Consider the following 12,033-nt stretch of genomic DNA (forward strand, 5'->3'; position numbering starts at 1 on the left):
TCTCCTTCTCCAAACTCTTCTTTTCCAATAGATCTTTCCTCCTATCCTAGAACTATATACAAGTCTCCTTGTCCTAAGAACTTTCCTTTAACCCCACCTCCTCATCCCAGATAGGCCCATTTCTCTTTTCTGTGCAGTGTGAAATTTCTTGAAAGAGTAGTATACACCTCCTTCTGCCTACTGACTGTGTAGCTCACTGCAGCCATCATTGCCCTCCTTCTCAACAGAAGGTTGGCAATGACCTTCTGATGACCGTGTCCAGTAGTCCCTACACTCTTCTTCCCCTCTCCAAATAGATCGCCAACACTCATGACTTGCTTGCCAGCATCTTGACTGTCCCTTGCAGATTCTTTTTCTGCCGTTGTCTAGTTTCCATATGATTTGGGAGACATTGATCCCCCTTCCACTATGGTGGATTTGATTGGCCAAAGCCAGTCAGTGTGATCCTATCTCTTTCACTGCAAGTGATTGGTTCAAAGATGGACAGGGAAAGATGAAAAGAAATCAGGTCCTTGGTGGTAGTGTCAAACTACTGGATCAAACGTACCCTGAAGCCTATACCGATCATGCCTTTTCCAGTTACATGAGGCAACCATTCTCTTCAGGCTTATGCTAACGTGTGTTGTCTTTTCTGTTACCTAAAGAGTCCCCAGTGACACATCTTTGTGCATTTGATACTATCGACTGCCTTCTGGCTGAGTAATGGAAACCCCAAGTAAACTGACTTAAACAAGTTAGAAGGGGCTTTTTGTTGTTGTTGTTGCTGTTGTTGTTTTCCTCTCTGTGTGATAAGCATCCGAGGGGAATTGGTTGTCAGTGTTGGAGTCATTTCAGCAGCTCAAAGATGTCAGAGCAGTTTTGTCAGATGTTCCCTCATAATCCCAAGATGGCTTCTGCAGGTGCAGCCATAGTCAGCTGAGAGCAGGAGGGAAGGGCAGAAGAGGCACTATTACCAGCTATCTTCTACTAATGTCTCGCTGGTCGGAGCTGTCACATGGCCAACCCTGGCTGCAAGGAAGTCTGGGAAGGCAAGGTTTTAATTCCCAGACTCTGGCACAGAGGCAGGCTGGCTAGAAGGGAGTTAGAGTGGGGTCTGTGTGTGCTGACCTGAAGTGGCCCACTCAAGCCCCCAAGGGCTCCTTCCGTGAACCTTCCTCCTCCCTCTTCCTCCTCTCGCAGCTTCACTACCAGGCTCCCAGTCACCTTCTCTGGGCCTCTAATATCTTGGGCATGCCTGTCTGCTGCTGGAAGATGCCAGCTGTGTGTCACCAGGCCCAGCCTCCCTCCTGTGCTGCCCACCTGTCTGCTCAGCTGGGCATCACCTCCACCTGGTGTCCCTCAGGTGCTGGCCCTGAAAGCAACTTCCCTAGTGTCACTGGTGAGCCAAAGTCAACATCACCTCCCTGGTCCTCGGCAGTCCCCTCACCAGAGTATGCTGCAATACTCACTATCTGGGAAGCTCAAATTGCACCAGACGCTCACAATTATGGCAAGAAGGAGAGCTGCCTTCTGGAGCCTCACAGCTGAAGGGCAGGCAAGGTGGCTGGGGGAAGGGTGTTGACGTAGAGCGCGCGCGCGCGCGCGCGCGCGCGCGCGTGTGTGTGTGTGTGTGTGTGTGTGTGTGTGTGTGTGTGTGTGTGTGTGTTTTAATCCACCTGTCCTCTGGGCTTTGAGGTCCTGCAACAACCCCAGGAACAGGCCTCTGATTTCCCAAGGTCTGGTCAGATCTTGTGGCTTCAGATTGTCCCCAGCCTCCAGAGAGTTTGAGGCTAGACAGCACTAGATCCTTGGCCTGGTTCAGAAAGCAGCACCAAGCAGGCACCCAAACATGTTAAGAGAAGGAAAGGGTGGCAGGCAAGCAGAAAAAGAAGGAAAGACAGGAGGAATGAAGGGAGGGAGGGAGGGGGAAAGGAAGAAAAAGGAGAGGGAAGCAGGAGAGAAAGAAAGAAGGAAACTGAGGAAGGAAGGCAAGAGGGGAAGGGGCAGAAGCCGGCAAATGGGAGAGCCCCAGGTCTTACTCGGCTCTCTTTCTCTGTCTGCAGCCTCAGGTCGCCTTCCTCTGTGGGCCCCAACTTCCTCCTCTGCGAAAAGGCGGCCTGGATTAGCTCACTCCCCGGGCCTCTTCTAGCCCTGACAGTGTGTGATTTTCTCATTTCCTTCAGACTTCAGGGGCCTGCAGACCCCATGCTAATGTGTATGAATAAAACATGGGCATCCCAAAGCTGTAAATATTGCAAGTATTGCCTTTGGATTTGCTCTCCCTGAACTGTGTGCTAAGCAGTGTCCAGCTGGGCCCCCCCCACCCCGCCTCCTGTTTGGATTGTTTGAGTGTGGCCTGAGTCCCTGAGGAGGCTGACGGAGCATGGGGGAGGTCCAGCCTCCCAGGTGTGCCTTGGCCTGGGTCCTCCTCCCTTGACCCTTTCCACTCGTTGCCCCGAAGGGTGCTTTGTTCTTAGACCTCAGCCCCAAGCCCACCATACCAGTTCCCCAGTCCCCACTGCATCGGGGACATTTCCCTTGACTGTCTGCCCTGGCGCCTTCACACTTATGTCCATCCATCCACACTGAGAGGCAGCCATCCTCCATTGCAGGACAGCATTTCAGATGGCCTAACATCTATTCTCTGGGGTCTACAGCCGTATCTTAGGTATCTTCTGTGGAGTTCAACAGATATCTTATTTATTTATTGAGTTGGGGTCTCATTCTGACATTTATTTGTTTGTTTGTTTATAGTCAGGTTCTCATTCTGACACCCAGACTGGAGCACTGTGGCACCATCACAGCTCACTGCAGCCTCGACTTCCTGGGCTCAGGCAGGCAATCCTTCTGCCTCAATTTCCCCAGTAGCTAGGACTACAAGCATATGCCCTGTGGGCTCAGGCAATCCTCTTGCCTCGGCCTCCCAAAATGCTGGGATTACAGGCTGAGCCGCTGAGCCCAGTCTGGCTCAGAATTTCAGTGGCACCTCTGGAGATTTTATTGGTGACACCTGAAGCCTGGAAGAAGGAGGTCTTCTTGGACCCCAGACCAGTGTTCTGGGCTGGCATGGTGACTTCACATGGGGCAATGGCACCAGCACTGGCAGCAGCTGGCGCTTTGTTGGCCGGCAGCATGTCCCTGATCTCAGTGAGGTCCTCCTTGGTGAACCCACGTTCCCCCGGATATCAGGCAGTAGTTTCTCCAGAGCTGAATTGTTTCCCAGATGCCCTTAGATGACCTTGTATGTCATGGTGTTCTTACCTATCAGCACCACAGCCTTCCCTCAGAGGGACATGCGGATCTGCTGTATCTGTTTGGAGCCCACATTGTCTGCTCCCACAATGAAGCATTTCGGATAGTCATCCAAAAGTTGGGTAGTCTTAAGGGAGGAGATGGACTTCCAGGTTGCCCTCTCTTCCCTGGGCATCACAGCGGTGAATCAGGGATTGCCACACAGGGTTTAAAGACGATGTCACTTACATGAGGACGACTGGTGAGAGGCTAAAACTATTTTTAAAGAAGTTTTCAGTTTACAGAAAAATTGCACAAAAAAGACACAGGGCTCCTATGTGCCCTTTCCCCTGCCTCAGTTTCCCCTATTATTAACATCCTGCATTTGTGTACGTGTGTTACAGTTGACGAATCAATATGGGTCCATTATAATTTACTAGAGGCCACAGTTTACATTAAGGTCTATTCTCAGTGTTGCCCATTCAGTGGATCTTGCCACATGCATTTCATTATCATATAGAATAGTGCCAGGTGTGGTGGCTCATGCCTATAATCCCAGCACTTTGGGAGGCTGAGGTGAGAGGATTGCCTAAGCCCATGGGTTCGAGATCAGCCTGGGCAACTTGGCAAGACCTCATCTCTACAGTAAATAAAAAAATTAGCTTGGCCTGGTGGCACATGCCTGTAGTTTCAGCTACTTGGAAGGCTGAGGTGGAAGGATCACCTGAGCCCAGCAGGTCGAGGCTGCGGTGGCCATGAGCATGCCACCGCACTCCAGACAGAGTGAGACTCCAACTCAAAAAAAAAAAAGAATAGTTTCACTGCCCTAAAGATATCCTCTGTGCTCCTATACCTCTCCCTGCCTTCCTCCACAAAACCCCCTGGCAACCACTGATCTTTTTACTGTCTTCATAGTTTTGCCTTTTCCAGAATGTCATGTGGTTGGAATCGTACAGTATGTAGCCTTTTCAGATGGGCTTCTTTCACTTAGTAATATGTATTTTCTCTTCCTCCATGTCTTTTTGTGGCTTGATAGCTCATTTCTTTTTATTGACTAGTAATAGTCCACTGTCTCGATGGACCACTCAAAGAATATAATTTTTAATTGCTCGATTGGTTGAAAAGCCCTAAAGTACTAGATGAACAACAATCCTCTAAACACAAAGTCTATAAGAAATCTAGATTCCAAGATGATTCTAAGTAATGTACACAGTGTGGCTCACACAAAGAAAATCCAATATCCTGACAGTTGAGTTTAGAGTGTTAGTTATGAGGTGATTACTTTTATTATAGAAGAGTTCTCTCTTACATAATTGCATTTAAAATAGGATTCAATTAACAATTTTTTACAACATTTTAAGGATGCTTTCACACTACAAATGATCTATAACCATATTAGATGTTGTACAAAGAGGGACACTTTTGAAGAGTAAAAGGGGTTGCTATTAATAATTATGCCTAGACAACAGATGTAAACCAGGACTGTCCCAGATAACATATAGTCTTCCTATTTATAAGTGGGATCTGTCTTCTTAAAATAGTAGCTGAGGAAACAGCTACGATTTTGTGTTTCTCCAAAAATATTAGATGGTGTATCAGTTAAGATTACACTAGCTGCAGTAACACATAAAGTAGCACATCTCAGTTTATTTTTCACACACATAAAGTCCAAAACAGGTATTGCTGATCAGCAGGGGTGGAAGGTGGCAGGGATGGAGGTGGAGTGGGGAGAGCTCTGCTCCACGCAGCCATTCAGGGGCCCAGGCTGAGGAAGGTTCTGCCAACTGCCACAGGTGCCTTTCAAGTAGGGTGCCCAGTCATCCCAGTTTGTCTCAGACTAGGGTTTCCTGGAAGGCAGACTTTCAGTGTGAAAACTGGGATACTCCTTGTGAACCAGCACAGTTGCTTACCTGTTTCCAAGGTTGTCCTAAAGATCGACAGCTGGCAGGGAGGGAAAGCAAGAGGTTGGAGAATGGCATGGGGGTTGGGAGTTTTATGTGCCAGGCCACTCATCACATCTGCCTACCTTCTATTGGCCAGAAGGCAATGGCATGGCCACACTAGCTGCAAAGGAGACTGCGGAACGTAGCCTAGCTATGTGCTTAAAAGGAAAGGGAAATGGTTGGGTGACAAGCTAGCAATCTCTGTAATGGAGGGGGATTAATGTCTTCTTTTACTAATGGACCTTCAATGAAATGAACATCTTCGTCAGCTGGGAGTATGTCTGGGGGAGATGGACATCTCATTTGCCTAGTAATCAATGGTGTTCCACTCTGGGTATCCACATGGCTCAGGCCTCTGCCAACAGGCAGTCTTGAACACTCTGGGCTTCTGGGAAGGTTGGAGACATGGCATTGTGGATGAAAGTGACACCTGGCAGCCACAGAGACCCACTAAGAGGGAACCAGGCCACAGATAGGGAGGTGCCACATTAGAGGGTCTGGTTGAAAACTGCAAATTGAAAACTTGAGGTCAGTGAAGTCACTACAATGCATTCCAGCATCCACGTTGAAGATGTAGCAATGTCATTAGTCTTCAGCGTGACTGCTGTTTTCAGGCGCGAACCATCAGTGGGTCACTTCATGCAGTTGAGCATTTCCACGGTAGTTGGTGCACTTCACAATTGTTAACCCTCATAGCGTCCCTGAGAAGTGGGTTAGGGCTGTTAACCCCAGGCTGGGAGAAGCTACTGCCTGCAGGGGAATGCCACATGCTTGACTTGTACAGGCTCTCTCTTCCCCTGGGTACTTAATGCAGCCAGAGAGCAGATCTGGGAGATCATTTTCAGGTGCTTGACTTCAGGGCCTCAGACAATAGAGGCCATCCCTGCCTTCCCAGAATCCACCATCTCCCCCATGTAGTAGTGTCCAGACTTTAGCCTGTCTCTGGGATAATACCTTAGTTGTGTGCTAACATGGCCTGACTGCAGGCCCTCAGTGAAGACGTAGCTGACCCAGACTCCAGAGAGGTCCCAGCGCTCTTTTGTGAGCCTCTCTTCACTGACATCATCTCTTGGTTTTCACAAACCCATCTCCTTCAACCTGAATGCATCCATTGCCTCTTTTCATCCTTAGTGTTCCAGAAAGTTCTTTTCCTTTTTACCACTGTGCATTTGGTAACTTCTTCATCGACAAGAAAATGGGCTGTAATACCCAATATAAACAAGTGAGTCGGTGTGTGTGTAGGGGCATACTTCTTCTCATGAGTAGATATACAGTAGTTTTTTCTTGAACTGGAATCTCTTTCAGGCTAGAGTACAGTGGCACAATCACGGATCACCACTGCCTTGACCTCCTGGACTCAGGCAATCCTTCCACCTCAGCTGGGGCTACAAGCACATGCCACCATGCCCAGCTAATTTTTTGAATTTTTGTGGAGACGCAGTCTCGCTATGTTGCCCATGCTGGTCTTGAACTACTGGGCTCAAGCAATCCTCCCACTTCGGGCTCCCAAAGTACTGTGATTACAGATATAAACCACTGCACCCGGCAGAGAAGACACACCTTTGAAGCTTATTTACTTGACTGGTGCTTCAGATGTGACACTGATCCTAGTGAATGATGATGAATTTAACTTTCTGGTTCCCCTCTGGACTTCCTTTAGAGCAAATCAATTCTTTCTGGGTTATTTTATTTTTGAACCAATGAACAAATAAACCTAAGCCATCTTCCATTCCTTTTTTTTTAAATGATGGTGGAAAGGTAAGCTAACTTTTGCATTTTAGCATTTGTGGCATTATTGGCAAATAGATTACCAGTTACTAGAACATGCAGGTACTTAAGAGCTATGTATACATGCATGCACACACACATGCACACACTTTAGCTGACTAGAAGATCCTACACAGTAGGCTTGTGGGCTTCATCGAGCCCTGTTTTATTTTTATTTTTATTCACAGCCACCCCAGCGTGGCTGGGCTCTGGCGGTCCTTCCACCTCAGTCTTCCAAGTAGCCAGAACTACAGGCACGCACTACCTTGCTCTGCTAATTTTTTATTTATTGTAGAGATAAGGTCTCACCAAGTTGCCCAGGCTGGTCTCGAACCTGCAGGCTCAGGCAATCCACTCACCTTGGTCTTCCAAAGTGCTGGGATTACAGGCTGAGCCACTGAACCTGGCCTATTTTTATTTATTCATACTTTTTTGAGTTGGGGTCTCACTCTGTCGTCCAGGCTGGAGTGCAGTGGCATGATCATGGCTCACCACAACCCCAAATTCCTGAGCTCAGGTAATCCTTCTGCCTCACATTCCCGAGTAACTGGAAGTACAGGCATTTACCACCACACCTGGCTACATTTTTTTTTTTTTTTTTTTTTTTTTGTAGAGATGAGGTTTCTTTATGTTGCCTAGGCTGGTCTCAAACTCCTAGGTTCTAGCAATCTTCCCACCTCAACCTCCCAAAGTGCTGGGATTATAGGCATGAGCCACCACACCTGGCCTCAACCTTATTTTACACAGGAAAGCTAGGCTAGGCTGCAACAAATAAGCCCCTGAAATCTCAGTGGCTGAGAATAATAACTGTTTTCTTGCTTATAAAAAGCCTGATGCAGGTTACCAGGGCCCTTTTCTTTCCAGTAACTCAAGGATCCATGCTCCCTTCATTTGAAGATGCCATTGTTTTAACACAAGCCCTTCATGTTTGCCACTTTAGGGATAAAGAGAGGTTGAAGACAATGCACTAGTTCTTAAATGCTTTGACCTGCTACTCACATTTCATTGGACAGAGTCAGTCATATGGTCCTACCTATCTGCAAGTGTCCTGAAAAGTGTGGGGTTCTCATGACTCAGAAAAAGAGGAGAACTGAATATAGGAACAGTCAATTCTCATTATTTATGGTAGTTAAGTTCTATAAAGTCTCTTTGCACACCAAATTAGCTCATATGGAACCATCGCTCCTAGGGGATATACTAGGCTAGGTTCCTGCAAGCCTCTGATCACATTTTCATCAGTCAATCAATACATAATCTAGTTTTTTGTGTGTCTCTGTTTAAAGACACCTTAATTAATATATATTGTTGATTCATTGACATTTAACTTATGGCCAACAGCCCTATAACTCATGCCCTAATGAGTTACATCTATCTATCTAACTCATATATTTTCTCTGTAAACTCATCACAGCTTTCTTGCCCTTAGAAACACTAGGCCTTTAGCACTACACTTGGGAGCCATTCTAAACAGTAAAATAACCAGCGAAAAGCACAAAAATGTAGAAAATGTGGCATTAGGTAGACCGTAAAAAGGACATATTTGTAGTATGAAAGTTGCAGTGAATTCCTAAAATTTTGTGTTGTCTCATCATCCATTTTGAATATGTTGGACTTTCTCATACCAGAAGCAGGGCTTAGTCACCCTTGACATAGTTTTTGTTCTCTGTCTGTTCCTTGTTCGTCAATGTGGTTGATGCAGATATCTGCTTTATATAACCACCGCCTAGTGACCACCTCCCTAGGGGCAACTATATACAGCCTACTTGACTCGCCCCGCTGACTCCTACACCCCACATGGACTGTGCAGATATGTCACAGAGACCACCTCTCAGTCATAGCCTGCCTCCATGGAACTCCTGCCTGCTTCCTGTAAACCCACTAATTGTAATTCCCAGAGGGAAACCCACCTAAGTAGTGTTCTGAGCCCCAATAAAGATTTTAGCCCCCAGGTCTTCACTTTCTCTCGTCTGCTCCCCCCACTGGTTGAGTATGCATGTCCCAGATGACTACTCCTTTCCCGCTAGCTCTGCAAGGTGTGCTGCCCTCTTCCCTCTGGGACCTGTAAGTAACAGACTGCTTCTGTTATGTTGTGTGTTTTGTTATGTCGCCTCCTCTGTGTCTCACTGGACTGACACAAACCTAACTTCTTTTCTGGTCAGGGCTATCCTAGAGAGTGGTTATGTTGGCAGGAATAGACTGGACACAAATCATACAAGAGCCACAAGGGTGTCTGCCAGCTTAAACAAGTTTCCTATGAGAAGGACACCTGGTCACAGGTCAGACACTTAGGCCTTGGGCTGTCTGCCAGGATAAAGAAGTAGCCCATGAAAAGCACACTGTAAACATCCACCACCAAATTCCCTGGAACCCTGTCAGGGCAGACCGAGAGTTTATAACCACTCTCGTGAGAGAGACCTGAAGACCAAATTAGAAAAAAATACAAGAACTGAAACAAGAAGGCAGAGTGTCACTTTGTTTGACCTTACTTTGCTGTGAGCAGGTATATGCAAATCTATCCCCCAAGGCCAAGGGAGCTGAGAGGCAGAAAGAAAGAGGCTGACAAAACCAGATTCTCAGAAAGAAACAGTTAATAGGGACTTAACAAACAGAAGTGATGTCTTGGGTGGTCACAAGACGGTGGATCCCCGCACCCACCTTCTAGAAAATATCCTGTATATAGCAAGCTTTTTTGGTACAACATGTGCAGCTGGCCACACCTCAGATTTTCTTAGGAAACTCATGCCCATTGGGGAGGTTGGATAAACATTTTTATGAGGGGTTATCTATGCTATGGGAACAACTTGGCATGTAAAAATCAGCATTGGTCATAATGGCAGTTTCACTTCAAGATGGTATCACTCTTGCCACACAACAAGCGATTTTGTACAGACCTCAGCTGGAAATGTGCATGTTGGGTCACTTAATTTGTTGCCACTCTGCATGTGTCCATGAATGACCATTAAAGCATCATAAGTAATTATTTGGGGGTTACAGATAAATTTTAGTAAGTAGGCAAATTTGCAAATATGAAATTCATGAATAATGAGGATTGACTGCAAAGTAGTTATCTATTGCTGCAGTATAAACCATTCCAATACTTAGTGGCTTGAGACATCAACATATATTTTGCTCAGGGGTCCACAGTTGGGCAGGGCTCAGCAGGGTCAGGTCATCTCGCTTCACTTGGCATCAACTGGGGCACCTCAAAAGCTGGGGATTGAAATCATCCAGGGCTCCCCCACAGATCTACCTCCTGGCCTGGGAAAACCCACATGGCTGGAGGCTGGAACAACTAGAGCCCTTCAGACATTTACTTGTATGCAGTCACTCTATGTGGTCTCTCCAGCATGGAGTTTTTGGGGAAGCCAGACTTCTTAACATGTCGGCTCAGGGCTCCTAAAGCCCATGTCCCAAGAGTGAGAGCCAGGTGGAAGCTGTGCCTCCTTTTATGACCTGACCTTGGGATTCATATAGAGTCACTTCCGCCATACTCCATTAATTGAGGCAGTCACAAAGTTGCATCCAGGATCATGGAGTGGTGACTCTATATGATGATGGGAGAGTGACAAGGTCATATTATATGAAGAGTATGTGAGATGGGAGACACTGTTGAAACATTTAGGAAAATAAAATCTGCTACAATGGGTGGATACTAATAAACCATCATCAGTCTTCTGATTAACAAATATTTGGTTCATTTTTTTCACTCTCCTTCCCCCTAAAATAACACACTCACCCCCTTCCCAAGAAATTTAACTCATTATATCCAGCTCAAAGGTCAGGATCTCTGGGTGTGATAGTGGAGTGAGATGAGCTGACCCTGCTGAGCCCTGATCAACTGTAGATCCCTGAGCAAAATATATGACCTTCAACAAGTTCTGTCCCTATGCCTGCGTGCCACTCCACCCAGCCAGATGTGGAGTCTATTTTCCCTCCCCTTGAATCCAGGCTGGCCTTGTGACTCACTTTGGCCAATAGCATGTGGCAAAAGTGATGTTGTGTCAGTTCTGGGCCTGGGCCCTTCAGAGGGGCTGGCAGTTTCTGCTTTTGTGCTCGGGGAAGCCAAGGATACACCGTAAGGATGCTAAGGTTAGACGACTGAAGGATGAGGTGCCAAGTGGAAGAGCACCAAAGAGCCAGGCACGCGAGACAAGCTTTCTTGTCCTCATCACCAGCTAAATGCAGTTAAGTGAACGATTCTAGCCAATGTCAGGTGGACCAGAAGACCCACCTAGCTAAACTCTGCCTGAATTCCTGACCCAGGGAATTGTGAGAAAGAATGAATTAGTATTGTTTAAGCCATTGAGTTTTGGGGTGCTTTGTTACCCTGATAGACCCCTGAAACATTGGATGATGTGTAGTCATCTCACCTTCAGTTCCAGATGTTGCTTTTTTTAGTCTGGCAACCTATGATCAAACAAGACAAGTTGTAAGCACCTCACAATCCAATGGTGAAACGGGCAAGATAACCATAGCAAACACCAGTGTTCTGAAGTGGGGAGAATGAGAGACTCAGCAGCCACTAGTCCACAGCAATTCTCAGATCATTTGTGAAGGCCTCATACCCTGGAGGTGGAGAATATTTCTTTATTAGGTCCCCAGTTTTCTCCTGGGGGTGTGCCTTTGTTTATTTTTCTCCCTGCCTCATGACTCTGCCTTCTAGTTGGTTCTTTTTTCCTATCATCTTCCTTAGTCATATCTAAATGGGCACTGAGGAAATCCTTTCTTGAAGGAACGCAATTTCTCAGCCTACTTCCTGCACATGGTGGGAGCCAAAGATTATTTTATCTCCATAGCTAACTCAAGAAAGAGGTGTTTTGGTCCAGGCACAGAGTTTCGTTGGCAATACAATTCCCTTAGAAATTTAATGGGCTGCTGATGTATTTGGTTCTAGTCACTTTCATGTGCCAATGACCACATCCAAAGTTCTCTTCAAGATATAATTTTCATATCTGCTGTATTTCCTTGCTTTCTCATCCCTATACCTTGTTCTCTGCATTTAATGGAAGCCACATAGGGCTTCTGGGAATTGAGGGGAAACTACACCCTTAGTTTGATCTTTACCTTTAGTCATTTTGCCACTCAAAGTTTTTCTCATTCCCATCTCTTACTA

General features: G+C 46.5%; 1 pseudogene; it reads right to left on the reverse strand.

Annotated features, from left to right (window-relative positions):
* Positions 1-1,422: 1,422 nt before the first annotated feature.
* Positions 1,423-3,406, reverse strand: LOC110595812 (annotated as a pseudogene).
* Between the last annotated feature and the right edge of the window lie 8,627 nt (positions 3,407-12,033).

The sequence above is a fragment of the Carlito syrichta genome, unplaced genomic scaffold (assembly GCF_000164805.1).
Source record: "Carlito syrichta isolate Samal-C Ts95f unplaced genomic scaffold, Tarsius_syrichta-2.0.1 Scaffold304517, whole genome shotgun sequence".
Taxonomy (NCBI): domain Eukaryota; kingdom Metazoa; phylum Chordata; class Mammalia; order Primates; family Tarsiidae; genus Carlito; species Carlito syrichta.